Source organism: Phacochoerus africanus, chromosome 12 (genome assembly GCF_016906955.1).
Source record: "Phacochoerus africanus isolate WHEZ1 chromosome 12, ROS_Pafr_v1, whole genome shotgun sequence".
NCBI classification, from domain to species: Eukaryota; Metazoa; Chordata; class Mammalia; order Artiodactyla; family Suidae; genus Phacochoerus; species Phacochoerus africanus.
Window position 1 is genome coordinate 2,755,478 of NC_062555.1, and position 27,975 is coordinate 2,783,452.

The 27,975-nt window shown below is 38.7% G+C and overlaps 1 pseudogene; it reads left to right on the forward strand.

Annotated features, from left to right (window-relative positions):
- LOC125113006 (saccharopine dehydrogenase-like oxidoreductase) overlaps positions 1-27,975 on the forward strand; it is an 86,067-nt pseudogene that overhangs the window by 20,844 nt on the left and 37,248 nt on the right.

Sequence of the window (27,975 nt, forward strand, 5' to 3'; positions counted from 1 at the left end):
TTTTTTTTGATTAGATGGTTTCCTTTTATTGTCTGCTTGTGTCATCTTCTTTTTAGTTTTTGTGAATGTATTGTTTGGTTTTGACTTGCAGTTGCCCTGTTGTTCAGTAATGTTAACCCCTTACTATATCCGCTTGCCTGGTAGTCATATAGGCTCAAACACATTCTTAAAAAAAAAAAAAAAAAAGAGTCTAAATTTTCTTTTTCCTTCCCCACATTTTATGATTTTGAAGTCCTTTATAAACATCTTCATGTTTGTCCTTTGGCTATTCCTTGTGTATATTGTCACTTTTATAGTACTTTTTTTTTTTAATCCTTTTTAGAGCTGTATACTGGCTTATTTAAGTGATTGCTTTCCAATTGTGTTATCCTCCATCCTATTTTTTCTTCTTTTTTATTTAGAGAAGTCCTTTCAGTATTTCTTTTAGAATGGGTTTAGTATTGCTGCACTCTTAGCTTTTGTTCGTCAGAGACAAACTTTATTTCTCCTTCTATTTTAAATGATATTATTTCTGGATAGAGTATTCCAGGCTGCAAATGTTTCCTTTTTAGAACTTTGAATATATCTTGGCACTCTCTTCTGCCCTGTATTGTTTCTACAGAGAAATTAGCTGATACCATTATGGTGGTTCCCTTATAATTAACTCTTTGTTTTTCTCTTGCTGCCTTTAGATTCCTCTCTTTAACTTTTGCCATTTTTATTAGACTATGTCTTGGTGTGGGACTGTTTGGTTTCAACTTGTTTGGAGCCCTCTGTGCTTCCTGTAACTTGATGTCTGTTTCCTTTAATTTTGAAAGTTTTCAGCCATAATTTCATCAAATATATTTTCAGTACTATTTTTTTTTTCTTCTCCTTCTGGAATTCCTGTTTTGTGTAGATTGTCCTGCTTTATATTATCCCATAGAGCTCATACATTGCTTTTGTGGTTTTTCATTTAGATTTCTGTGTGCTGTACTGATTGGGTGGGTGGTTTCCAATATTCTATCTTCCAAGTCACTAATTTGGTCCTCTGCATTATTCATTCTGCTCTTTGGTGCCTGTAACTCAGCTCATGTCTCTGCAGATGAACTTTTTCATTTTTCTTGGCTCCTCCTTATATTTTCAAGTTCCTTTCTAAAGTAGTCTGCATTGCTGTTTATATCAGTTCTTAATTCCTTAATAATTCACTCTTAATTCCTTCAGTATTTTCACTGTGTCTTTTTGAACTCGGTGTCTGTTAGACTGCAGAGGTCTGTTTCACTGTTTACTCCTTCAGGGTAATTCTCCTGTTCTTTTAACTGGGAATTGTTCCTGAGCTGCTTCCTTTTGCTTCTATTTTCCTTATTCTGTGAGTTTTGGGAAAACAACTACTGTAGACTTGGAGGGCTATTCATATGCAAGAATACCCCTGAGTATTTTATGAGGGCTTACTATTTATTTTTGGCATGAGGGCTGCTTTTTTGGATGCTTTCTCTAGCTTTCTTAGTGTGTACAGGCTGTTATCCCCTTGATATGGTGCTTTGTGTGCTTCCAGGGAAATGGAGGCAGTGGGCAGGGCTAGTAGCCAGTGCCTGGTTACTGGGCCCATGAAAATGGCAAAGACCCATAGGAAGGTGGCTCAGGCTGCTCCTAGTTGCAGGGCCCTGGAAGTGTCAGTGACTGTCAGGCAGGTGTAGGTGGCACCTGGAGCATTTGGCAGTGGCAGCGGTAAGGTGTGTGTGTTCCCAGGGGCATGAGAACAACAATGGGTGATTTCAGTTGCAGTGCCCTCCTGTTTGCTGACCTCTGAGGTGACTGTGGCCATAGGTGGTATTTGTTCACAGACCCCTAGTGGTGGTGGGCCATGCCCACCTCTGGAGTCTGAGATGACTGTAGACCATGCAAGAGGTGGTCAGTTGCAGTTATCCTGAACAGGAAGCACCACCACCCATGGCCCATGTAAGAAGGGCCTGTCATCTCGACCCATTGCAAACAGGTGCCTTGCAACCATAACCCTGCCCTTTGAGAGTCCACTTGTGTGCAAAGATATTCCTGTGGTGACTCGCTTCTCCTCCCCCCAAACTCCCCAACAATGACACCTTGCTTCTCTTGTGTTCTGACACCTCCTCCTGGGTTCCCTTGGGTGTGGCACTCCAATCCCTAGCCCTTTGCACACTGCTCTTTACCCTCTTAGGCTGTCTCCACACAGCCAACCCTAGTCCTCACCCCAGAACTGACCTCCAGAGCCTGAGTCTCAGTGCCCAGCCCCTTTCTGAGCATCTCAGGTTGTGGTGTCCTAGGCAGTGATACCATTGGTCTGTGTGGCTTTCTCTCTGCTTTTTCCCCCACTGTCCAGCTGTTGTACTTTTCTCTGAGGCTCTGAGGTCCCTCTGTCTTGGCTTATTTCCCTGTCAGTTAGATGGATTCCCAGGGTGTGGGTTCCTTTCTTCTTTCTTAGTTCCCTCTCAGGAGTGCTAGTCCCATCCTGATTCCTTTTTTTTCCCTTCTCTCTCTCTCTTTTTCCCCCCTTTTGTTCTACTCAGTTATGTGGAGGGTTTCTTGCTCTTTCTTGTGGTTTAAGTTCTGCCATCATTCTGTAGATTGTCTGTTTGAATCATTCTACATGTAGATTTTTTTCTGTGTTTGTAGAAAATGGTGAGCACCACTGCTTACTCCTCCACCATCTTGATCCCACCTCCCACTGTGTTTATTTTTAAAAAGTAAAGATTGCTGAGAATTATTTTGCTTTTTTGCTTTTTTAGGACAACAAGTGCAGCATACAGAAGTTCCCAGGCTAAAGGTTGAATCAGAGCTACAGCTGCCAGCATACACCACATCCACAGCAATGCAAGATTTGAGCCACATCTGTGATCTGCACTGCAGCTCACCGCAACACCACATCCTTAATGCCCTGAGCAAGGCTATGGATTGAATGCACATCCTCATGGATACTAGTTGGATTCATTTTGCTGAGCCACAATGGAAATTCCCTGCTGGGAATCATTTTGATTTAAGATAGAATTTGTTTAAACTCACTGCCTTACTCATTATATTAGACTGAGTTACCATTATTGTAACATTAAGGATCTATCATTGTTATGCGATAAATGTTGTCAGCCTAGAATGTTATCACCTTACTGTAAAGCACTGAATTTTTATTATGTACCTAACTTGGCATTAGAAGTTGTAGCTGTAGAAGAAATGTATGGTATAAATGTAATCTTACTGAATTAATGGTCTATTTAGGAACATAAAATAGTTTCATTTCTGGGAATAGGCCATGTTTTATTTTGTTTCTTTTTAGGGTCACACCTGTGGCATATGGAAGTTCCCTGGCTAGGGGTCAGTTGGAGCTTCAGCTGCCAGCCTACACCATAGGCACAGCAACATGGAGTCAAGCTGCATCTGTGACCTACACCATAGCTTGTGACAAAACCACTACTTTAACCTACTGAGGGAGGCCAGGGATCAAACCTATATCCTCATGGACATTACATAGAGTTATTAATCCAATGACCACAATGGGAACTCCTTGTTTTGTTTTGTTTTGTTTTTATGGCTCATTGCTAGCATATGGAGGTTCCCATGCCAGGGATTGAATCTGAGCTGGAGCTGCTACTTATGTGAAAGCTGCAGCAACGCTAGATCCTTTAACCTACTGTGCACAGCTGGAGATTGAACCTATGCCTCTGTTGCACCCAAGATTCTACACTCAGATTCTTACCCCCCTGTACCAGAACAGAAACTCCTTGATTTCCCAGGAACAGTTACCAGAGTTTGTATATGAATTGATATAGATTTGTCAAGGGGGTTCCCAGTGTGGCTCCACAGTAACCACCCAACTAGTATTCATGAGGATGCAGGTTTTAACCTTGGCCTCACTCACTGGGTTAAGGATCCAGCATTGCCATGATTCATGGTGTTCCTCACAGACATGGCTCAGATCTGGCATTGCTGTGGCTGTGGTGTAGGCTGACAGCTGAAGCTCTGATTTGACCCCTTGCCTGTGAACTTCTTTATGCCACAGGTGCAGCCCTAAAAAGCAAAGAAAAAAAAAGGAAGAAAAAAGAAAAGAAAAGAAAAGAAAAAGAAAGAAAGAAAAGAAAAAAGAACAAGTAGAAGATTAGTCAAGTATTTGGTCATTTGGTGATTCTTGAGCCAATCCATGTGACCTCAGGTAAAGAAGTGATCAGATTGCTCAGGCCTGGGTCATGGGTCTCTGCCTCTGGAGAGGGGATCATAGGGCCAAGCCCTTCTAACAAATTCCAAGTAGGAAAGGGAGTTTTATAAGCAGAAGATGGAGTAGGCTTGCAGGGAATTTGTGCAGAACTGTTGACAAACCTGATGTCCACTCCAGGAAGATAATGAGAAAATAGGTAGAGGTAGAAAAGAGGCATCTTTTGAAAGAGCTTCAGGATATGATCTATAACAGGAGGTGATAATACTATCTCCATGTGGTCAAATGAGGATTAAAGTAGTCAACGAATATAAATAAGAACACTATTTGGCACTATAATACTAGAAATAAACAACAAGAAAATAATTGCAAAAAACACAAACTCCTGGAAACTAAACAATATGTAACTGAACAACCAATGGATGACCGAAAAAAATCAAAGAGGAAATCAAACAATATGTAGAGACAGATGAAAGTGAAAACACAAAGATCCAAGAACTGAGGGATTTACCAGAAGCAGCTCTTAGAGAGAAGTTTATAGCAATACAAGTCTACCTCAAGAAAAAATAAAATTCTCAAACAAACATAACCTTACACCTAAACCAAGTAGAAAAAGAAGAAAATCAAAAAGAAGATCAGAGTAGAAAGGAGTTACTGTCATGGCACAGTGGAAGCAAATTCGAGTGTGAACCATGAGGGAGTTAAGGATCCAGTGCTGCTATGAGCTGCGGTGTATGTCACAGGTGCAGTCTGGATCCTTTGTTTGCTGTGGCTGTGCTGTAGGCTGGCAGCAACAGCTCTGATTAGACCCTAGCCTGTGAACCTCCATATGCTGTGGGTGTGGCCCTAAAAAGAAAAAAAGAAAGAAAGAAAAAAATTCATAGTAGAAATACATGAAATAGAAAGGAAGAAAACAGCAGAAAAATTAGTGAAACTAAAAGCTGGTTCTTGGAAAAGATCAACATAATTGATAAACCCTTTGCCAGACTCATCAGGGAAAGAAGAGGACTCAATAAAATTAGAAATAAAAAAGGAGAAGTTACAGTGGACATCACAGAAATACAGAGAATCATGAGACTGCTATAATCAACTAGAAGCCAATAAAACAGACAACCTAGAAGAAATGGACAGACTCCTAGGTACAGCATTCCAAGACTAAACCAGGAAGAAAAGGAAAAATGTGTACAGACCAATCACAAGTACTGAAATTGAAACTGTTATTTAAAAACTTCCAGCAAACAAAAGTCCAGATGATTTCACAGGTGAATTATATCAAAAACTTAGAGAAGAGTTAACACCCATCCTTCTGAAACTGCTCACAAAAATTTCAGCAAAAGAAACACTCCCAAACTCATTTTATGAGGCCATCATCACCCTGATGCCAAAACCAGAAAAAGATACTACAAAAAATGAAAATTACAGGCCAATATTACTGCTAAACATAGATGTAAACATCTTTAACAAAATACTAGCAAACCAAATCCACTAATACATTAGAAGGATCATACACCATGATCAAGTGGGATTTATTCTAGAGATGCAAGGATGATATACCACAATAACAATTTGAAGTATAAAAATCATAGGGGATCATCTCAAAAGATGCAGAAAAAGCTTTTGACAAAACCCAACACCCATTTATGAGCAAAACTCTCCAGAAAGTGGGCATAGAGGGAACCTATGTCAACATATTAAAGGCCATATGTGACCAACCCACAGCTCACATCATTTCCAATTGTGAAAAGTTGAAAGAATACCCACTAAGACAAGAATATCCACTCTTGCCACTGTTATTCAACACAGTTTTTGAAGTCCTAGCCGTGGCAACTAGAGAAGAAAAATAAATAAAAGGAACCCAAATTGGAAAAAAAAAAAATAACACTATGGCTCTTTTCAAATGACATAATACTATACATAGAAATTCCTAAAGAGGCCACTGGAAAATGGTTAAAGCTTATCATTTAATTTGGTAAAATTGCAGGATACAAAATTAATACACAGAAATCAATTGCATTTCTATATACTAATAATCACAGATCAGAAAATGAAATTAAGGAAACAGTCCCTTTTTCCATCATATTAAAATAAATAGGAATAAAACTACCTAAAGAGACAAAAGACCTGTATTCTGAAAACTATAAGTTGCTGATGAAAGAACTCAAAGAGGACACACACAAATGGACAGATATACCATGCTCTTGGATTGGAAGTCTCAATACTGTCAAAGGGACTATACTCCCAAAAAATTGCTAGTGGCATTTTTCACCAAACTAGAACAAAAATAATTTTAAATTTCTATGGAAACACAAAAGACTCCAAATATCCAAAGCAATTTTGAGAAAGAATAATGGAGCTGGAAGAATCAAGCTCACTGACATCAGACTATGCTACAAAACTACAGTCATCAATACATTATGGTACTAGAGCAAGAACAGAAATGTAGATCAGTAGAACAGGATAGAAATCCCAGAAATAAACCCATGCGCCTATGGTCAACTAATCTATGACAAAGCAGACAATAGAGAAAAGTCTCTTCAATAAGTGATGGTGGGAAAACTGGGCAGCACATGTAAAAAAATGAAATTATAATACTAACACCATACAAAAAAACTCAAAATAGTTTACAGACCTAAATATAAGACTGGATGCTATAAAACTCTTAGGAGAAAACATAAGCTGAATACTCTCTGACATAAACCACAGCAGTATTTTCTCAGATCCACCTCCTAGAGTAATGAACATTAAAAATAAACAAATGGGACCTGATTAAAGTTAAAAGTGTTTGCATAGCAAAGTAAACAGTAAACAAAATGAAAAGACAACCCACAGAATGGGAGGAAATATTTGCAAATGTAACAACTCATAAGGGATTAATTTTGAAAATATACAGGCAGAAGACCTAAATAGATATTTCTCCAAAGAAGACATACACATCTTTTCAAACCTATGAAAAGATGCTGAATATTGCTAATTATTAGAGAAATCTAAAACTACTATGAAGTACCTACCATCTTGCACCAGCCAGAATGGCAATCATCAAAAATTCTACAAAAAGTAAATGCCGGAGAGTGGGCAGAGAAAAGGGGTGGGTAGGAATGTAAATTGGTACAACTATTATAGAAAAAGAGTATGGAGTTTCCTCAGAAAGCTAAAACCAAAACTACTGTATGATCCAGCGGTCCCACTCCTGAGCTTCTCCCTGGAGAAAAACATAATTCCAAAAGACCTATGTGTGCCACTGATTATTGCAGCACTATTTACAGTAGCCAAGACATGGAAGCAACCTAAATGTCCTTCAACAGAGAAATGGATAAGAAGATGTGTACATCTATACAACAGAAGATTACCCAGCCATAAAAAAATAAATAATGCAAGTTGCAACAACATTGATGGACCTAGAGATTATCATTCTATGTGAAGTTAGACAGTGAAGGACAAACATCATATGATGTGACTTACATATGGAATCTTAAAAAAAAGGATTCAAGTGAACTTATTTGTAGAACAGAAATAGACTCACAGTCTTTGAAAACAAACTTATGGCTACCAAAGGGAACAGGTGGGGGGAAAGGATGAATGGGGGTTTGGGATTGGTATATGCACAGTGTAGTGTATGGAATGACAGGCCAATGGGGACCTGTTGTATAGCACAGTGAAATCTATCAAATAATCTGTGTGGGAAAAGATTATGAAAAAAAATGGATATGTGTACAGGTATAACTGAATCACTTTTTTTGTACTGAAGAAATTATTACAACCTTGTGAATCAACTATGCTTCAATAAAACTAAAAACAAAAAACAAAAACCTCCCTCTAAGAGATCATGGGACAAACAAGTAAACAGTATATGTGGAAGGGGATGGGTGATTTTCTGCAGATATCTCTGGTTTAAGATTCTGGCTACGTCCCACTGAGCAAGCAGATCACACAGCCCTTGTCAGGGGCCCTGATATGAAGGTGACACCCTGAGTATAAATTTGGACTCTGCTACATCCTCACGCTGTGACTTCAAGCAAGGCTTTTAACATATAAGGCTGTTTTTTCCTCCATAAAATTGGGTTATTAGTGCCTGTTGCATAAAATTAAATGAGAAAAATATTAATAAAACCCTTAGACAACATTCTCAAATGATATCATTTAGCAAAAAAAAAAAAAAAAGAGAAGTGATATAATAATGCAGAAGATTTTTGGGGTGCCTGCTATGGCACAGTGGGTTAATGAACTGTCTTGTCTCATGGTGTTTACTGGTTCAATATCTGGCCTGGTGCCATGGGTTAAGGATCTGGCATTGCTGGCAGCTGTGGCATAGATTGCAGACATGGCTCAGATTCAGTCCCTGATGGCTGTAGGTTTGGCCATAAAAGAAAGGAAAAGTAAGGTAAAGATGGAGATTAGAGATGAAAGATAATAAAAATTCAATCATTCAGATATTTTTTATTGTTATTTTCCCAACACAATTTTTTCCCCACTGTATAGCATGGGGACACAGTTACACATATATGTATACATAATTTTTTCTCCCATTATCATGCTCCATTGTAAGTATCTAGACATAGTTCTCAGTGCTACACAGCAGGATTCCATTGTTAATCCATTCCAAAAGCAATAATTTACATCTGTTAATCCCAAGTTCTCAATCCACCCCACCCCCTCCCTCCCCCCTTGGCAACCACAGGTCTCTTCTCAAAGCCCATGATTTTCTTTTCTGTGGAAAGGTTCATTTGTGCTGTATACTAGATACCATCATTCATATATTTTTTAAAAATTTCCATGAAGAAAACTATAAAATGTTATTGAGAGACCTTAAAAAAGACAAATTAGTGGACAAAACCACCGTGTTCATGGGTTGGAGACTCAATTTGTTAAAAATGTCAATTTTCCATAATTTGCAATCCTGTATAATCCCAATCAAAACTTCAAAAAGTTGTTTTTTTTCTTGTTTGTTTTGTTATATTGTGCAACTTGACAAACTAATTCTAGAAAATATATGGATAGAGTTCCCATCGTGGCACAGCAGAAATGAAACTGACTAGGAACCATGAGGTTGCAGGTTTGATCCCTGGCCTCATTCAGTGGGTTAAGGATCTGGCATTGCCATGAAATGTGGTATAAGTCACAGACATGGCTTGGATCTGACATTGCTGTTGCTGTGGTATAGACCAGCAGGCAGCTGTAGCTCCAAACAGACCCCTAGCCTGGGAACCTCCATATGCCAAGGGTGTGGCCCTAAAAAGCAGAAACAAAAATAAAATAAAATATATATGGAAATGTGGAGAGCCAAGAATAAACAAGACTTTTTTTTTTTTTTTCCTTTTTAGTCCCATACCTGTGATATGGGCCTAAAATAGTGATAGGCCAGTGGAACACAATAAAGAGCTCAGAGTAGTTTGTGTGTATATGAGCACTTTATTTCTGTTAAAGGGTCTTTTAATGAGACGATGGGTCTGGAAAATTAGTTAAATTGGATTAACACTTTGCACCATATGCAAAAATTAAGTTTAGGTGTATTATAAATGCATAAGGCAAAACAGTAAGCTTTTAGAAGATGACATATTTCATGGCCTCAAGGTTAGGAATGCCTTCTTTTTTCACCTGAAATTTATTTTATTAATTTATTTTTATTAAAGTATAGTTGACATGTAACATTATACTATTCAGGTGTACAGCATAGGGATTAAGTATTTGTATATATTACAAAATAATCACCATTAGTTAGCATCAATTATCATACTTAGCTATAAAATTTTTTTCTTGTAATGAGAACTTTCAAAATCATCTCAGTTGATTTCTCATATGCTATAATGTATTAACTATATTCACCATGCTGTGCAGGGAATTATTGCTTATAAAAACAAAACAAAACACAGTATGCGTTAAATATAAAGCAAAACTAAAATGTGTACATTTAAAACTTGATTGAGAATGTCTGTTTATCAAAAGACACCATTAAGAAAATGGAAAAATCAGAGTTCCCATCATGGCTAAATGTTTAAAGAACCCAACTGGTATTAGTGAGATGTGGGTTCAATCCCTGGCCTTGCTCAGTGGGTTCAGGATCCAGCGTTGCCATGAGCTATGGTGCAGGCCAAAGATATGGCTCAGATCTGATGTTGCTGTGGCTCTGGTAAAGGCCAGAAGCTACAGCTCTGATTGGACCCCTAGCCTGGGAACTTCTATATGCTGGGGGGGGGACATCAAAAGACAAAAAAAAAAATGGAAAGGCCAAAAAAATGGAAAGGCCAAAAAAAAATGGAAAGAAGGTCAGCTGCAGAGTAGAAGGTGCTTCTAACATATGATGAATCCTGACATCACAATTTTGAACAAAAGAAGCCAAACTCAAGGCATATACACTGTTTGATTTCATTTATGTAAAATTTAGAAACAGGCAAAACTCACTGCACTGTTTAGGAATGAATACTTACTTAGGTGGTAAAATACTAACAAAAAAAAGGAAAGACAGAAGGAGGGCCTTTGGGCTTACACAGATGCTTGCTTCATAATTTCATTAAATTATATATTTATGTCGTGCATTTTTCTAGTTTTCAATGAAATAGAGATTTTTTTTAGAATATAATGTATAGTTTGCCTTTTTGATGGCTTACTTGTATAAAAAGATATTCATAGGTTTTTTAAAAATTTTTCTCCTGTATTTTGGAAATCTTTGTAAAAGATCCTATTAGATAGGTGCAGATTTAGGATAGTTTCATAAATCAAATTCTTCAGACTTTTAGTTTTAACAAATCAGAAGAAATTAATCTGCACCAACATGGAAATTCAGTTAATGTCTCTCTGCTTTCAGAAGTGTCATCAAAGCTATGATAATGAAAAGCTGAATCTCCTGGTGGTTTTACTGTTTGTTTTATTCTGCTTAAAGAAATCAGTGCTAATTAGTTGAGTGAAGAGGATGAAGTGAATCTCACTGGCTTATTAAAAAGAACATAAAGGCAGGAGGAAAGAAGAAAGGGCATGTGTTGTAAATATGTAGACTGTAAGCAGAATAGCAATAGTGACTATGGTGAAACTAATGAGTGTTACTGTTGCCTAGCCAGTTGTGAGAATATATCTCAAAATTATTAAAGAGGTATTGTGTCTGATAAAATAGAGGCAAAGTGTTCTTTATATCAGTTATAAGTTACTTGGTTTTACATTTTAGTAATTATCCCTTAAGACATGTTACTTTAACTTGAATTATTTTATCAGGGGTTGTTCATTCATGATGGTAGCTGGAAGTCAGCAGATTATGGTTTTAAAGATAAGAGTCAGTTGAAAAAAACTATGAAATGAGTCAAATCTGAAGCCTGTCCTAGTCGTTGGTCCAAAACTGAAAAGAAGGTATATTATCTCAAAAATCTATTCTTCAGTTTATCTAAGCATGTTGTTAATAACATATGCTGCTAAGAAAAGCCTGGAGATTTTTTTTTATCATGAGCTCAGGATAGCTAAGGCTTGATGAAGCACTTCCTGTGTTTCAGATACTCTTTTATGTGTTCAACTTTAAATAAAGTACAATAGATATGTTACCCCAAGATTAAGTAATTCATATATAATAATAAATGTGGATTCTGGGGAAAAAGTGGTTTTATGATCCTTCACTATCAATATCAAAATTAAACATCAATTATATTTTATGCAGTAAAAAGGTGATAATCTTATGGACATTAATCAGTCAATCTTTTAATAGTATTTATATGTGAGAACTCTAAACTCAGAGTTTGGCTGTTGAAATGAGTTTTCCTTTTAGAATTGTATAGGGGAATTGATGGGGTATAAAACATAATTAAACTCTACATGTTAAGTACCCATGGTGTGAAGAATACTTCATTTTGACAATTGTCACTTGTTTGGATATTGTTGTAGAGGACAAAGGACAAATACTGAAGTAGTTTTAATTAAGAACTGACCTACCATCTTCATTGTTGTTATTAACTGCTTCAAGAAAGGTTAAGATTTTTATTCATAAATAAACCAATTCAAGTTGTCACTATAAATGGAGAAGTTGCAACATGGGTCTGTCTTGCAGGTGGCCATTTTCCTTACTGCAGAGAACTCAACAGTTATTCTATTCCTTTCTTGGGAGCAGATGTGTCTGTTGTGAAGCAGACTCAGTTTTACTTGCATGAAAAGTTAGATCAGCCACCTGCGTTTGTGATGTATTTAAAAAAAAGAAAGAAGAAAAAGGAATTAAACACTACATGTTTCATTTCCTGGAAGCATAAAGAATTAGTAGCATATAGAGCATTTTGTATTTTATGCGGTTGGTAATAGCTTCCTCCCATAATTCAAATCTGTCCTGCTGAATACCTTTTTTTAATGGTATCTTTAGGGCCACACCTGTGGAATATGGAGGTCCCCAGGCTCAAGGTCAAATCAAAACTACAGCCGCTGGCCTACACTATAGCAACAGCAATGCAACACCAGATCCAAGCCTCATCTGTGACCCACACCACAGCTCATGGAAAGCCTGGATCCTCAACCCACTGAGCAAGGCCGGGGATTGAACCTGCATCCTCATGGATAATAGTCAAGTTTGTAACCCACTGAGCCACAACGGGAATTCCCCTAAATACATTTTTAATGTAATACAACAGCAGGTTTGGTATAGGAAATTGTGATGTCATGAACACCTGGTCATTCTATTAAGAGTTTTGGTGGCTATAATACTCTTTATCTTGCTTATGGAGATGTCTGGGTTATTCCCTCTTATCTCCTTGATACCTCTGGAGTACCATCCTACTCTGATTAAGGCAGTAATTACTCCCACTGCTTAGACTTGAAGAGGAAGAAATCTCAGGTTGTTTTTTTTTTTTTAAGAGTATTTTACCATTAAAAGTTGTAAGTGGAGTCTTCATTTATAAAGTATTATTGTTAATTTAAGTGTATTATTATGGACTTGTCCTACACAGATTATGTAGACCTCTGTGTTCAAGTAGAGAAAGCTAATTTTGATGTCATTTTTTTTGTCTTTTTGCCATTTCTTGGGCCACTCCTGCGGCATATGGAGGTTCCCAGGCTAGGGGTCCAGTCAGAGCTGTAGCTGCCAGACTACACAAGGGCCACAGCAACATGGGATCCAAGCTGCATCTGCAAACTACACCAAAGCTCATACCAACACTGGATCCTCAATCCACTGAGCAAGGCCAGGGATCAAACCCACAAACTCATGGTTCCTAGTCGGATTTATTAACCACTGCACCACAATGGGACTGCCCTCAATTTCTTTTTTAAACTCTCTTCTCAGTGTCTGATTTCTGAACAAGATTTTAGAACATAACACATTCATAAAGTGGAAAATGCTTTTGATCAGTATTTATGACTAGAGAGTAAGTTAGAAGTAGCTAACATTCTTTTTTAATTAATTAATTTATTTTTTAAATTACTCAAATGAATTTATCACATCTGTAGTTGTATAATGATCATAACAATCTGATTTCACAGGATTTCCATCCCACAGCCCAGGCACATCCCCCCACCCCCAAAACTGTCTCCTCCAGAGACCATAAGTTTTTCAATGTCTGTGAGTCAGTATCTGTTCTGCAAGGAAGTTCAGTCTGTCCTTTATTCCGATTCTACAGGTAAGTGAAAGCATATGATGTTGGTGTCTCATTGTATGGCTGACTTCACTTAGCATGATAGTCTCTAGGTCCATCCATGTTGCTAAAAATGCCGATATTTCATTCTTTTTAATGGCTGAAGAATATTCCATTATGTATATGTACCACATATTCTTGATCTACTCCTCTGTCGATGGGTATTTAGGTTGTTTCCATGTCTTGGCTATTGAAAATAGTGCTGCAATGAACATCGGAGTACATGTGTCTTTTCCAGACATGGTTTTCTCTGGATAGATATCCAGGAGTGGGGTTGCTGGATCAAACATTAGTTCTATGTTTAGTTTCCTGAGGAGTCTCCATACTGTTTTCCACAGTGGCTGCTTCAATTTACGATCCTACCAACAGTGCAGTAGGGTTCCTTTTTCTCCACACCCTCTCTAGCACTTCTTGTTTGTAGACTTTTGGATGATGGCCATTCTGGCTGGTGTAAGGTGGTACCTCAGAGTGGTTTTGATTTGCATTTCTCTAAAAATGAGTGATGGTGAACATTTTTCATGTGTTTCTCGGCCATCTGTATGTCTTCTTTGGAGAACTGTCTTTTTAGATCTTCTGCCCATTTTTTGATGAGGTTTTTTTTTTTGGTATGGAGCTGCAGAAGGTGTTTATAAATTTTGGAGATTAATGCCTTGTCATTCAATTCACTTGCAAAGATTTTCTCCCATTCTGTGGGTTGTCTTTTTGTGTTGTTTAGGGTTTCCTTTGCTGTGCAGAAACTTCTCAGTTTGATTAGGTCCCATTTGAATATTTTTCTTTTTATTATCAATACACTAAGAGGTGGATATGAGAAGATGTTGCTGTCATTTATGTCAGAGAGTGTTTGGCCTATGTTTTCCTCTAAGGGTTTTATAGTGTCTGGTCCTATATCTAGGTCTTTAATCCATTTGGAGTATATTTTTGTGTATGGCATTAGGGAATATTCTAATTTCATTCTTTTCCATGTGGCTGTCCAGTTTTCACCACCACTTATTGAACAAGCTGTCCTTTCTCCATTGCATAGGCTTGCTTACTTTGTCATAGATAAGTTGGCTGTAAGTGCATGGGTTTAATTCTGGGCTTTCTATCCTGTTCCACTGATCTGTATTTCTTTGTGTGAGTACCATACAGTTTTGATGATTGTTGCTTTGTAGTATAGTCTGAAGTCCAGAAGCCTGATTCCTCCAGCTCCATTTTACTTTTTCAAGATGTCTTTGGCTGTTCTGGGTCTTTTGTGCTTCCCAACAAACTTTAAAATATTTTGTTTGAGTTCTTTGAAAAATGTCCTTGGTAAATTGATAGGGATTGCGTTGAATCTGTAGATTGCATTAGGTAGTATAGTCATTTTGATAATATTAACTCTTCCAATCCAAGAACATGTTATATCTTTCCATCTATTTGTGTCCTCTTTGATTTCTTTCATCACTGTCTTATAGTTTTCAGAATACAGTTCTTTTGTCTCTTTAGGTAGGTTTACTTCTAGGTATTTTATTCTTTTGGATGTGATGGTAAATGTGATTGCTCGCCTAATTTCTTTTTCTGCTCTTTCATTGATAGTGTGTAGAAATGACATCAATTTCTGCATATTAATTTTGTATCCTGTGCCTTTGCCAAATTCATGGATGAGCTCTAACTCTTTTCTGGTAGAGTCTTTAGGATTCTCTAGGTATAGTATCATGTCATCTGCAAAGAGTACTAGTTTTACTTCTTCCTTTCCAATTTGGATTCATTGTATTTCTTTTATTTCTCTGATTGCCGTGGTTAGGACTTCCAAAATTATGTTGAAGTGTAGTGGCAAGAGCAGACATCCTTGTCTTGTTCCTGATCTCAGTGGGAATTCTTTCAGCTTTTTACCATTGAGAATGATGTTCGCTGTGGGTTTGTTGAATATGGCCATTATAATGTTGAGGTAGGTTCCTGCTATGCCCACTTTCTGAAGGGTTTTTATCAGAAGTGGGTGTTGGATTTTCTCAAAGGCTTTTTCCATATCTATTGAGAGGATCATATTGTTTTTATTATTCCATTGTAAATGTGGTGTATCACACTGATGGATTTGTGGATTTATTTTTTATTATTTTATTTTCCCACTGTACAGCAAGGGAATGAAGTTATATACATTACATTTTTCCCCACCCTTTGTTCTGTTGCAGAATGCATATCTAGACATAGTTCTCAATGCTACTCCGCAGGATCTCATTGTAAAGCTACTCTAAGTTGTGTCTGATAAGCCCAAGCTCCCGATCCCTCCCACTCCCTCCCTCTCCCATCGCACAGCCACAAGTCTTTTCTCCAAGTCCATGATTTTCTTTTCTGTGGAGATGTTCATTTGTGCTGGATATTAGATTCTAGTTATATATGATATCATATGGTATTTGTCTTTGTCTTTCTGACTCATTTCACTCAGCATGAGAGGCTCTAGTTTCATCCATGTTGCTGCAAATGGCATTATGTCATTCCTTTTTATGGCTGAGTAGTATTCCATTGTGTATATATACCACACCTTCCGAACCCAATCATCTGTCGATGGACATTTGGGTTGTTTCCATGTCCTGGCTACTGTGAATAGTGATGCAATGAACATGCGGGTGCATGTGTCTCTTTTAAGTAGAGTTTTGTCCGGATAGATGCCCAAGAGTGCGATTGTGGGTAATTTGATAGGGATTGCATTGAATCTGTAGATTGCTTTGGGTAGTATGGCCATTTTTACAATATTGATTTTCCCAATCCAGGAACATGGAATATCTTCCATTTCTTTACATCTTCTTTGCTTTATTTGATTAAAGTTTTATAGTTCTCGGCATATAGGTCCTTTACCTCCTTGGTCAGGTGTATTCCGAGGTATTTGATTTTGTGAGGTGCAATTTTAAAAGGTATTGTATTTTTGTATTCCTTTTCTAATATTTCATTGCTGGTATACAGAAATGCAACTGACTTCTGAATGTTAATCTTATATCCTGCTACTTTGCTGAATTGATCAATCAGTTCAAGTAGTTTTGGGATTGAGTCCTCAGGGTTTCTGTGTATCGTATCATGTCGTCTGCATACAGTGACAGTTTTATCTTTTCCTTCCTATATCGATGCCTTTTATTTCTTTTGTTTGTCTAATTGTTGTGGCTAGTACTTCCAAAACTATGTTGAAGAGCAGTGGTGAGAGTGGGCATCCCTGTCTTGTTCCAGATTGGAGTGAGAAGGCTTTCAGTTTTTCCCCATTGAGGATTATATTTGCTGTGGGTTTATCATAAATGGCTTTGATTATATTCAGGAATGTTCCCTCTATACCCACTTTGGTGAGGGTCTTGATCATTTGTGGATGTTGGACTTTGTCAAATGCTTTTTCTGCATCTATTGAGATGATCAAATGAGTTTTGACTTTACTTTTTTTAATGTGGTGTATGATGCTGATTGATTTGCATATGTTGAACCATCCTTGTGAAGCTGGGATGAACCCTACCTGGTCATGATGTATGATTGTTTTGATATGTTGTTGGATTCAGTTGGCTAAGATTTTGTTGAGAATTTTTGCATCTATATTCCTCAAAGATATTGTGTGATAGGTTTCTTTTTTGGTGGTATCTCTGTCTGGTTTTGGAATGAGGGTGATGGTGGCATCACAGAATGTCTTTGGGAATGTTCCTTCTTCTTCAACCTTTTGAAAGAGTTTAAGGAGGATGGGCACCAATTCCTCTTTATATGTTTGATAGAATTCACCTGTGAAGCCATCTGGTCCTGGCCTTTTATTTGTAGGGAGTGATTTTATGACCTCTTCAATTTCATTTCTAGTGATCGGTCTGTTCAGTTGGTCTGTTTCTACTTGATTCAGTTTTGGCAGGCTGTAAGATTCTAGAAAATTGTCCATTTCTTCCAGATTTTCAAACTTGTTGCCGTATAGTTGTTCATAGTATTCTCTTATGGTTTTTTGCATTTCTGCTGAATCCATTGTGATTTCTCCTTTTTCATTTATAATTTTGGTCATTTGGGTTCTTTCTCTCCTCTTTTTAGTGAGTCTGGGCCGGGGTTTGTCAATTTTTTGACCTTTTCAAAGAACCAGCTCTTGGTTTTATTCATTTTCTCTATTGTTTTTTGAGTCTCTATTTTATTGATTTCTTCTTTGATCTTTATAATTCCCTTCCTTCTGCTGACTTTAGGCCTTTTTTGTTCTTCTTTTTCTAATTCATTTAGCTGGACGGTTAAGTTGTCCATTTGGGATCTTTCTTCTTTTGTGAGAAAGGCCTGTATTGCTATAAATTTCCCTCTGAGCACTGCTTTCACAGCATCCCATAGATTTTGAGCGGTTGTGTCTTCGTTATCATTTGTTTCAAGGTAGTTTTTAATTTCCTTCTTGATTTCCTCATTGACCCATTGGTGTTTTAGTAGCATGTTGTTTAGTCTCCATGTAGTAGGTTTTTTCTCTTTCCTTTTCCCATGGTTGATTTCTAATTTCATGGCATTGTGGTCAGAGAAGATACTTGAGATAATTTCTATGCTCCTAAATTTATTGAGATTAGCTTTGTGTCCCAATATGTGGTCGATTCTTGAGAATGTTCCATGAGCATTTGAGAAGAAGGTGTATTCTGCTTTTTTGGGATGTAGTGTCCTGAAGATATCAATTAAGTCTACCTTTTTCTATTGTTTCCGTTAGGATCTCTGTTGCTTTATTGGTTTTCTGTCTAGAGGATCTGTCCATTGATGTGAGGGGGGTATTAATGTCTCCTACTATGATTGTATTCTCATCATATGTTCCTTTATGTCTGTTAATATTTGTTGTATGTATCAGGGTGCTCCTATATTTGGGGCATATATGTTGACGATAGTAACATCCTCTCCTTGGATGGATCCCTTAATCATTCAGTAGTGTCCTTCTTTGTCTTTCTTTATGTCTTTTGTTTTAAAGTCTATTTTATCTGATATGAGTATTGCAACTCCTGCTTTCCTGTCATGTCTATTGGCGTGAAATATTTTCCCCACTCTTTCACTTTCAGTCTATATGTATACTTTGTCCTGAGGTGAGTTTCTGGAGGGCAGCATATTGAAGGTTTTTGCCTTTTATCCACTCAGCCACTGTGTGTCTTTTGATTGGAGCATTCAGTCCATTGACATTAAAGTTGATAATTGATAGATGATTATTTATTGCCATTTTGAACCTCATGTTCCAGTTGATTCTATGGTTCTCCATTCTTCTTTTTTTTTCTTTTTCTTTTTTTTTTTTTTGGTTGAATGGTCTCCTGTTATTATCTGCTTGAGTGAATTTTTTTCTCATTTTTTTCAAATGCAATATTTGGTTTTGGCTTATGTTTGCCCTGTTTTTTAAGTTTGCTGACCCCTTCCTATAATTGTGTGTTTTAGCCTGATGGTCCTGTAGGTTCAAACACTTCATTACTATATTCAAATTAAGAAGAGAAACATACAAACCAATAAAATGGTCTCTTTATTTCCTAACATCCCTTGCCCACATGTTGTGGTTTTGATGATTTTTTTCTTTGTAATTTTATTTTTTTTGAAATATGTTCGTGATTAAATTTGTATGTTGGCTTATTTAAGTGACTGCTCTCTGATTGTGGATTCCTCAGTCCTAGTTCTTCTTTTTTTTTCTTTTTCTTCCCTTTCTTTCCTTCCTTTCTTTTTGGTTGAGAGAAGCCCTTTCAGTATTTCTTTTAGCCTGGATTTGTATTGCTGTATTCTTTTAGCTTTTTTTGTTTGAAAAGTTTTTATTTCTCCTATTTTAAATGATATTCTTGCTGGATAGGGTATTCTAGGTTGCATATTCTTTTCCTTTTAGCACTTTAAATATCTCTTGCCATTCCCTCCTGGACTGTAGTGTTTCTGTAGAGAAATCAGCCAATAATCTTATGGGGGTTCCCTTGTAGGTAACATTCTGATTTTCTCTTGCTGCCTTTAGGATCCTCTCTTTATCACTAACATTTGCCATTTTTATTATAACGTGTCTTGGTATGGGTCTATTTGTGTTCAACTTTTTTGGGGCCCTCTGTGCTTCCTGTATCCTGAACTCAGTATCCTTTAGATTTGGGAAGTTTCCAGTGATAATTTCTTCAAATATATTTTCCATTCCTTTATCTTTTTCTACTCCTTCTGGTATTCCTATGATGTGTAGTTTGGCCCACTTTATATTATCCCATAGGTCTCATATTGCTTTCATGTTTTTTGATTTGGTTTTCTGTCTGCTGACCTGATTGGGTGATTTCCATTATTCTATCTTCCACATCACTGATTTGTTCTTCTGCATTATTTATTCTGGTTTTTACTGCCCTTTGTTCAGTTTGTATCTCTGCAAATGAATGTTCTAGTTTTTCTTGGTTCCTCCTTATATTTTCTAGTTCCTTTCTGAGGGTGTCTGCATTACTGTTCATATCTTCTCTTAATTCCTTCAGTATTTTCACTATTTCTCTTTTGAACTCCAGGTCTGTCAGACTGCGGAGATCTGTTTCATTGTTGACTGTTTTAGGTGAGTTCTCCTGTTGGTGTAACTGGGGGTGGTTTCTCAGCTTCTTCATCTTGCTTATTGTTTTCTTTTTCCAGGTGGAGTTTACTCTCTCTGGCTGGGCAGTGTTTGCCTTGTCACTGCTGTGGAATGTTTCCTGAGGCCTGGCATTGTTGGTTAGTCTTCGTTGAGGCAGTGTGGCTTTTCTGGAGTGTTGTTGGGGCTAACAGGATCTCTTTGAAGCAAAGGAGGACTTCCTGAGGCCAGACAGGACTGGGAGGTCCACACCGTGATGGTAGCAGATTTCGCTCAGCCAGGCAGATCTTGCTCTGGTGTTTTAAGTCTGTGTGGTTCCTCAGGATTGTGGCACCCCCCCATGGCCTGGAGCAGCTATCTGGGTCACTGAGAACCCAAGGGTCTCCTCCCCAGGGAAGCCTGACTCAGAAGGACTGTCTGAGAATGTTGGCAGATCTTTTCATGGCCTGGCAAAGCTTGTTGTAGCTTTTCTGGGCTTCAGGGGCTCCTGCAGGAATCTGGCAGTCCTGTGCAGTTGTTCTATGGGAGTGCAGCACCCCCTGTGGGATGGAGTGGCTAGCTGGGCTGCTGTGAACCCAAGAGGTTCTTCCCCAAGGCAGCATGACTCAGAAGGACTGTCCGAAAATTAGGGAGATCTATTCACTGCCTGGCCAAGCTTGTTGTAGATTTTCTGGGCTGCACGGAGTCTTGCAGGGAGCTGGGGCTCCAATGCAGCTGTTTTGTGGTAGCGCAGCACCTCCCAAGGGCTGAAGCGGCTAGCTGGGCCACTGCGAAACCAAGAGGCTCTTCTCCAGAGCAGCCCAAATCGGAAGGACTGTCAGAGAATTAGGCAAATCTTTTCACGGCCTGGCCAATCTTATTCTAGCTTTTCTGGGCTGCAGGCCTTTTCCTGGGTGCTGGCTGTGTCTGATGTTGCTCTGCAGGGGTGTAGCCCCTCCAAAGGGCAAGCAGGCCAGGGCAGGGACAGCCCTTGCAGTGGTAGCCTTCTGGAAGTTGTTGAGGCCAGCCCTCCCTGATGGCAGCCAGCCCCAGGTCTGGTGTGAGTGTAGGGGTGGTTGGGGGAGGGGGGATGGGATGCACTGGGAAGCACAGCTTTCTTATAGCTAGTGGCTGGTAAGCTTGCTGTGGCATGGGGAGTATTATATCGTCACCCACCCCTTCTCTCCCCTCCCCAGCACGGGTGCAGACCTGGCTCTTCTTCCAGGTTCCCTCTGATGTGGTTTTCCACTTCCCTGCCCTTAGTGTATTGCTCCCTCCCCCTGCAATGCTCTGCTTTCTAGTCTCCCAGGCAGTCCCTGCCCTTTCAAACTTGACAGACTGGTTTCTAGACCTCCCAAGCAGTCTCAGATCCTCCCCGCCCCCCTAGCCCTTTCCCGGGGACTAACCTCCGGAACCGAGGTCTCGGTGCCCAGCCCCCATCCAGGCGTCTCAATTTTTGGTGAATGTGCCCATAGTTCAGATGATCTGTTCAGTTCTCGATCTGCTTTTCAGAACTCTGACTTACTGCTACACTCTTCTCTGCATCTGGAGATTCCTTCGGTTAGGTTGATCTTTCCGTTGAGTAGGTGACTTTCCAGGGTGCAGGATCCCTTTCTCCTCTGCAGTTCCCTTTCGGGAGCACCCATCCAGCTCAGATTCACCTTCTTTCACTCTCCTCTTTTCTCTTGTTTTACCTAGTAATGTCACGAAATTCTTGCCATTATTGGAGTTTAGGTTCTTCTGCCAGTGTTTGGTTACTGTTCTGTGTGAGTCATTTATCCTGTAGATGTGATTTTTTTGTTGTGTTTGTGGGAGAGGGTGAGCATGTTTCCCTACTCTTCTGCCATCTTGTCTCTCTCAGATTTGTGGATATTAAGAACCCTTGCATCCCTGGGATAAATCCCATTTGCTCATGATGTACAATCCTTTTAATGTATTGTTGGATGTGGTTTGCTAGTATTTTGTTAAGGATTTTTGCATCGATGTTCATCAGTGATATTGGCCTGTAGTTTTCGTTTTTTGTGGTGTCTCTGGTTTTGGTATCAGGGTGATGGTGGCGTCATAGAATGAGTTTGAGAGTATCCCTTCCTCTGCAATTTTTTGAAATAGTTTCAGACGGAAAGGTGTTAGCTCTTCTCTAAATTTTTGGTCGGATTCGCCTGTGAAGTCATCTGGTCCAGGACTTTTGTTTGTTGGAAGTTTTTTAATCACATTTTCAATTTCAGTTCTTGTGACTGGTCCATTCCTCTTTTCTATTTCGTCTTGGTTTAGTCTTGGAAGATTGTACGTTTCTAAGAATTTGTCCATTTCTTCTAGGTTTTCTTTTTTATTGGCATATAGTTGCATATAGTAGTCTCTTATGATCCTTTGTATTTCTGTGATGTCTGTTTTTAACCTCTCCTTTTTCATTGCTAATTCTATTGATTTGAGTCCTCTCTCTTTTTTGCTTGATAAGTCTGGCTAGGGGTTTATCAATTTTGTTGATCTTTTTTAAAGAAACAGCTTTTCATTTCATTGATCTTTTCTATGGTTTTCTTTGTTTCTCTTTCATTGATTTCTGCTCTGATCTTTATGGTTTCTTTCCTTCTACTAACTTTAGGTCTTATCTGTTCTTCTCTCTTGTGCTGGTTTAGATGTAAAGTTAGCTTGTTTATTTGAACTTTTTCATGTTTCCTGGGGTGGGCTTGTATTGCCATAAACGTTCCTCTTAGAACAGCTTTTGCTGTGTCCCATAGGTTTTGGAGTGTCATATCTTTGTTGTCATTTGCTTCTAGGTATTTTTTAAATTTCCTCTTTGATTTCCTCAGTGCTCCATTCATTGTTGAATAGCATGTTGTTTAGTCATGTTTGTGTTTTTTGTAGTTTTGTTCTTGTTGATTTTCAGTCATAGAGCATCATAGTGGGAAAAGATGCTTGATATGATTTCAATTTTCTTAAAATCACCAAGGCTTGATTTGTAGCCCAGGATGTGATCAATCTTAGAAAATGTTCCATGTGCACTTGAGAAGAATGTGTATTCTGTTGCTTATGGATGGAATGGCCTATAAATATCTATTAAGTCCATCTGGTTTAATGAGCCATTCAGGACCTGTGTTTCCTTATTGATTTTCTGTCTGGTTGATCTGTCCATTGCTGTCAGTGAGGTGTTAAAGTCCCCCACTGCTATTTTGTTGTTCTCAATATCTCTTTTTAAGGTTGTTAGCAGTTGCCTTTTATATTGTGGTGAACCTATGATTGGTGCATAGGTATTTAAAATTGTTATATCTTCTTCTTGGATTGATGCTTTGATCATTATGTAGTATCCTTCCTTGTCCCTCAAAATATTCTTCATTTAAAAGTCTATTTTGTCTGATATGAGTATTGCTACTCCAGCTTTCTTTTGATCCCAGTTTGCATGAAATATTTTCTTCCATCCTCTCACTTTCAATTTGTATGTGTCCCTAGAAATGAAGTGGGTCTCTTGAAGACAGCATATATATGGGTCTTGTTGTTGTATCCATTCAGCCAGTCTATGTCTTTTGGTTGGGACATTTGGTCCATTAACATGTAAGGTAATTATTGATATGTATGTTCTTATTGCCATTTTATTAATTACTTTGGATTTGTTTTTGCTGCTCTTTTTTCTTCCCTTCTCTTGTCTCCTCTTGTGGTTTGATGACTATGTTTAGTGTTGTATTTGAGTTGACTTTTCTTATTTGTTAGTGTATCAATTATAGATTTTTGGCTCACAGTTACTCTGAAGTTTTGGTGTGAGTGTGTATATATATATATATATATACACACTCACACCAAAACTTATACACACATACATATATATATATATATGAGATTGTTTTAATATATATATGAGATTGTTTTAATTTGTTGGTCTCTTAATTGTAAGTGCATCTCCATTATCCTATCTCTGTACACTCTTCTTCTCACAATTTATGATTTTGGTAGCATAATTTTGTGTGGATGATATCTTACCTTTACTACATGTGTGACTTTACTGGTGCGCCTTGTCTTTTGTGGTATTTTTGTTTCTGGTTGCAGCCTTTTCTTTTCTGACTAGAGAAGTTCCTTTAGTATTTGTTGTAAGGCTGGTTTAGTGTTGCTGAATTCTCTTAGCTTTTGCTTATCTGTGAAGCTTTTGATTTCTCCTTCAAATCTGAATGAGAGCCTTCAGATAAAGTAATCTTGGTTGGAGGTTTTTTTTTTTTTTTTCCTTTTCATCATCTTAAGTATATCATGCCACTCCCTTCTGGCCTGCAGAGTTTCTGCTGAAAAATCTGCCACTAACCTTATTGGTGTTTCCTTGTATGTTATTTGTTTCTTTTCTCTCGATGTTTTCAATATTTTGTCTTTGGCTTTCATTTTGTTCAGTTTGATTACTATGTGTGTAGGGGTATTCCTCCTTGGATTTATTTTATATGGTACTCATTGTGCTTCCTGGATTTGAGTGACTGGTTTGTTTCCCACATTGGGGAAGTTTTCAGCTATTATCTCTTGGAATATTTTTTCTGTCCCTTTCTCTCTTCTTCTGGCACCCCTATAATACGAATGCTGATGTGTTTAACATTGTCCCAGAGTTCTCTGAGTCTCTTTTCATTTCTTTTCAATCTTTTTTCTCTTTTCTGTTCTACATCCATGATTTCCACTAATCTGTCCTCCACCTCACTTATTCGTTCTTCTGCCTCCTGTATTCTGCTGTTGGCTGCCTGTAATGAATGTTTTATTTCAGTTATTGTTTTTTTGCATCTCTTCTTAAGTTTTTTATCTTATATCTCTTTGCTCAGTGTTTCCTTTAAGTTATCCATTTTTGACTCCTGTTTATTTCCAAAGTCTTGCATCATCTTCAGCATCAACAGTCTAAAGTCTTTTTCCTGGAGGTTAAGAATCTCCTGATCACTTAGCTGTTTTTCTGGGAATTTTTCTTTCTCCCTCGTCAGAGTTATAGTTCTCTGTCTTTTAATTTTTATAGGTTTTTGGTGTGGTGACCTTTGTACAGATAATAGAGTTGCAGCCTTTCTTACTTCTGGTATCTGCCCCCCTTGTGGCTGAAGTCAGTATGGGGGCTTGATGTAGGCTTCGTGATGGGAGGGACTGATGCATACCCACTGGTATATGGGGCTGATTCCTATCCCTCTGGTGGGTGAGGATTTGTCTCTGGGTGAGATTAGAAGTGGTTGTGTGCCTGGGTTCTCTTTAGGCAGCCTGTTTACTGATGGGTGGGGCTGTGATCCCACCTGGATTATTGTTTGCCCTGGGGTTTCTCAGCAGCTGACTGATGGGTGGGGCCTGATTTTCCCAAAATGGCCACCTCCAGAAAAATGCACATTGATGAATATTCCCAAGACCTTTGCATCCAATACCCTTCCCCCACAAGCCACATTTGTCCTGTGTTCCCAGGAGATCCACCAACTTCAGTCAGGTCCAACCCAGATTCCTATGGAGCCTGTGTTTTGCCCTGGGACCCAGTGCACATGAAAATCTTTGTGCCCCATTCAAGAATGGGGTCTCTGTTTCCCCCAGTCCTGTGGAGCTCCTGAACACAAGCCCCACTGGCCTTCAATGCCAGGTGCATTGGAGGCTCTTTATCCCAATGCCAGTTCTCCAGGTGTGGGATTTGACATGGGGCTCAGAACTCTCACTCCTGTAGATGAGTTTCTGTGTCCCAGTTACTTTCCAGTCTGTGGGTTTCCCACCCTGGAGATACGGGGTTTCTTATATCATGTAATTGCCCTTTCTACCTCTTGATGTGGCCTCCTCTTTGTCTTCTGGAGTAGGATATCTTTTTGAAAGTTTCCAGTCCATTTTGTTGAAGTTTGCTCAACATTTAGTTGTAATTTTGTTGTTTTTAGGAGAGACGTTGAGCACCAGTCCTTCTTTTATGCCATCTTAATCCCATCCAGGGCTAAAAGTCTCTGGTGGTCTTGTAGTTGTTTATTTCTCCATTTTCTCTCTTCTTGTGTGATTTGATGACTATCTTTAGTGTTATGTTCGGATTTCTTTTTCTTCTATGTGTGTGTTTCTATTATAGATTTTTGGTTTGGAATTACCATGAGGTTTATATATAGCAAGATGAATAAATTTGTGATTATAAGTTCCTGATCTCTTAAGTTCATACACATTCTACCCTGCATTTTTTCACTGTGTTCATCCATTCTTTTTTCAGGCATTTTTGAGCATCTTTATGATCATTATCCTGAATTCTTTATGAAAGTAGTTTGCTTATCTCCCCTTATCTTTGTTATCCTAGTGCTTTATCTTACTCTTTTTTTGGAACCCATTCCTCTGCTGCCTCCTTTTGCCTAAATCTCTGTTTTTATTTCTGTGTATTAGGTAGGTCAGTTACATTTTTCAGTCCTGAGAAATAGCCTCCTGTAGGACATTTTCAGTTGCTCATAGCAGCACACTCCTCACTGGTCACCAGAGCCATATCCTTTTGGAATGTTCCCTATGTGGGCTGCGTGGATTCTTCTGTAGTGCTAGGGCTTATTTCTATGGACATCCTAGTAGGCTGAGCTGGCCCCAATTTGGTAGCCAGGCTCTTCCTCATGCTGAGGCTGCTGCCCCTCTGGTGGGCCTGACTGGGTCCTGGAGATGCTGGCAGCAGGGCCCTGGGGGTCCTGGGCTTGTGCCAGCCTACTAGTGGGCATGACCAAGTCATGGCATACTGTGCCAGGGATATAGGGTGTTGTGGACTGATGCTAGTCCCCTGGTGTGGGTAGTGCTGGGTCCCAGTATGGGAGACCCAGGGCTAGTATTAGTCTGCTGCTGGGCAGGAAAGCACCTGGTGCTGATAGGATAGGGGGAGGACTCCAAACTGGTCCTTGCCAGCACTAGTGTCCTCATGGTAGAGCAAGTGCCCCTGTGTGACTTCTCTTAGTGTCTTTATCCCCAGAGGGAGTCCCAGTTCCCTTCTTTCTCTCCAGAAGTCTCTCCAAGATCAGCAAGTGGGTTGACCCAGGCTCCTTTCAAATTACTACTCCCTATGCACTGGATGTCAGAACTTGTGAGATTGTGTATCATTCCTTTACGAGTGTAGATTCTGTTTCCTATGGCCCTCCACTGTCTGTATGCAAGCACTGCTAGCCTTCAATGCCTGATGTTCTGGAGACTTGTCCCCTAGTACAGGACCCCCAGGCTGGGGAGCCCAATGTGAGGCTTAGACCCCTCTCTCCCTGGAGAGGACCTCTGTAATTGTGATTATCCTCTCATTTGTGGGTTGCCGACTTGGGTCTTTGGGTTTTGACTATACTGCATCTCCGTTCCTGCTTCCCATCATGTTGTGGTTACTTCTTTATATCTTCTTGAAAGATCTTTTCTGCTAGTATTCAGTGTTTTCTCATTGATGATTGCTCTGTATGTAGTTATAATTTTGGTGTGCCTGGGGTCTTCCTGAACTCCACCCTCATTATTTGTCTGTTTTTAGCCTTATTTAAAATGACAGCTATTCTGACAGGTGCATGGTTTGATTTGCATTTTCCTGATGATTAATATTGTAGAGGATCTTTTCAAGTGCTATTAGCCATCTTTATGTCTTCTTTGAAAAAATGTCTTTAGATCTGCTGTCCCTTTTTAAATTAGATTATTTGGCTTTTGCTAGTGAGTTGTATGGCTTCTCTATATATTGTGGGAAATAGTCATTTACCAGATATGTGATGTATAATATTTTCTCTTATTTAGTTGGTTAACTTTTCATTTTGCTCATAGCTGCCTTTGCTGTGTGCATTTTACTTGGATATAATCTTACTCTATTTTGGCCTTTGTTTCTGTTTTTGATGCCAGATTCAGAAAAATCATCTTCAAGACTTATGTCA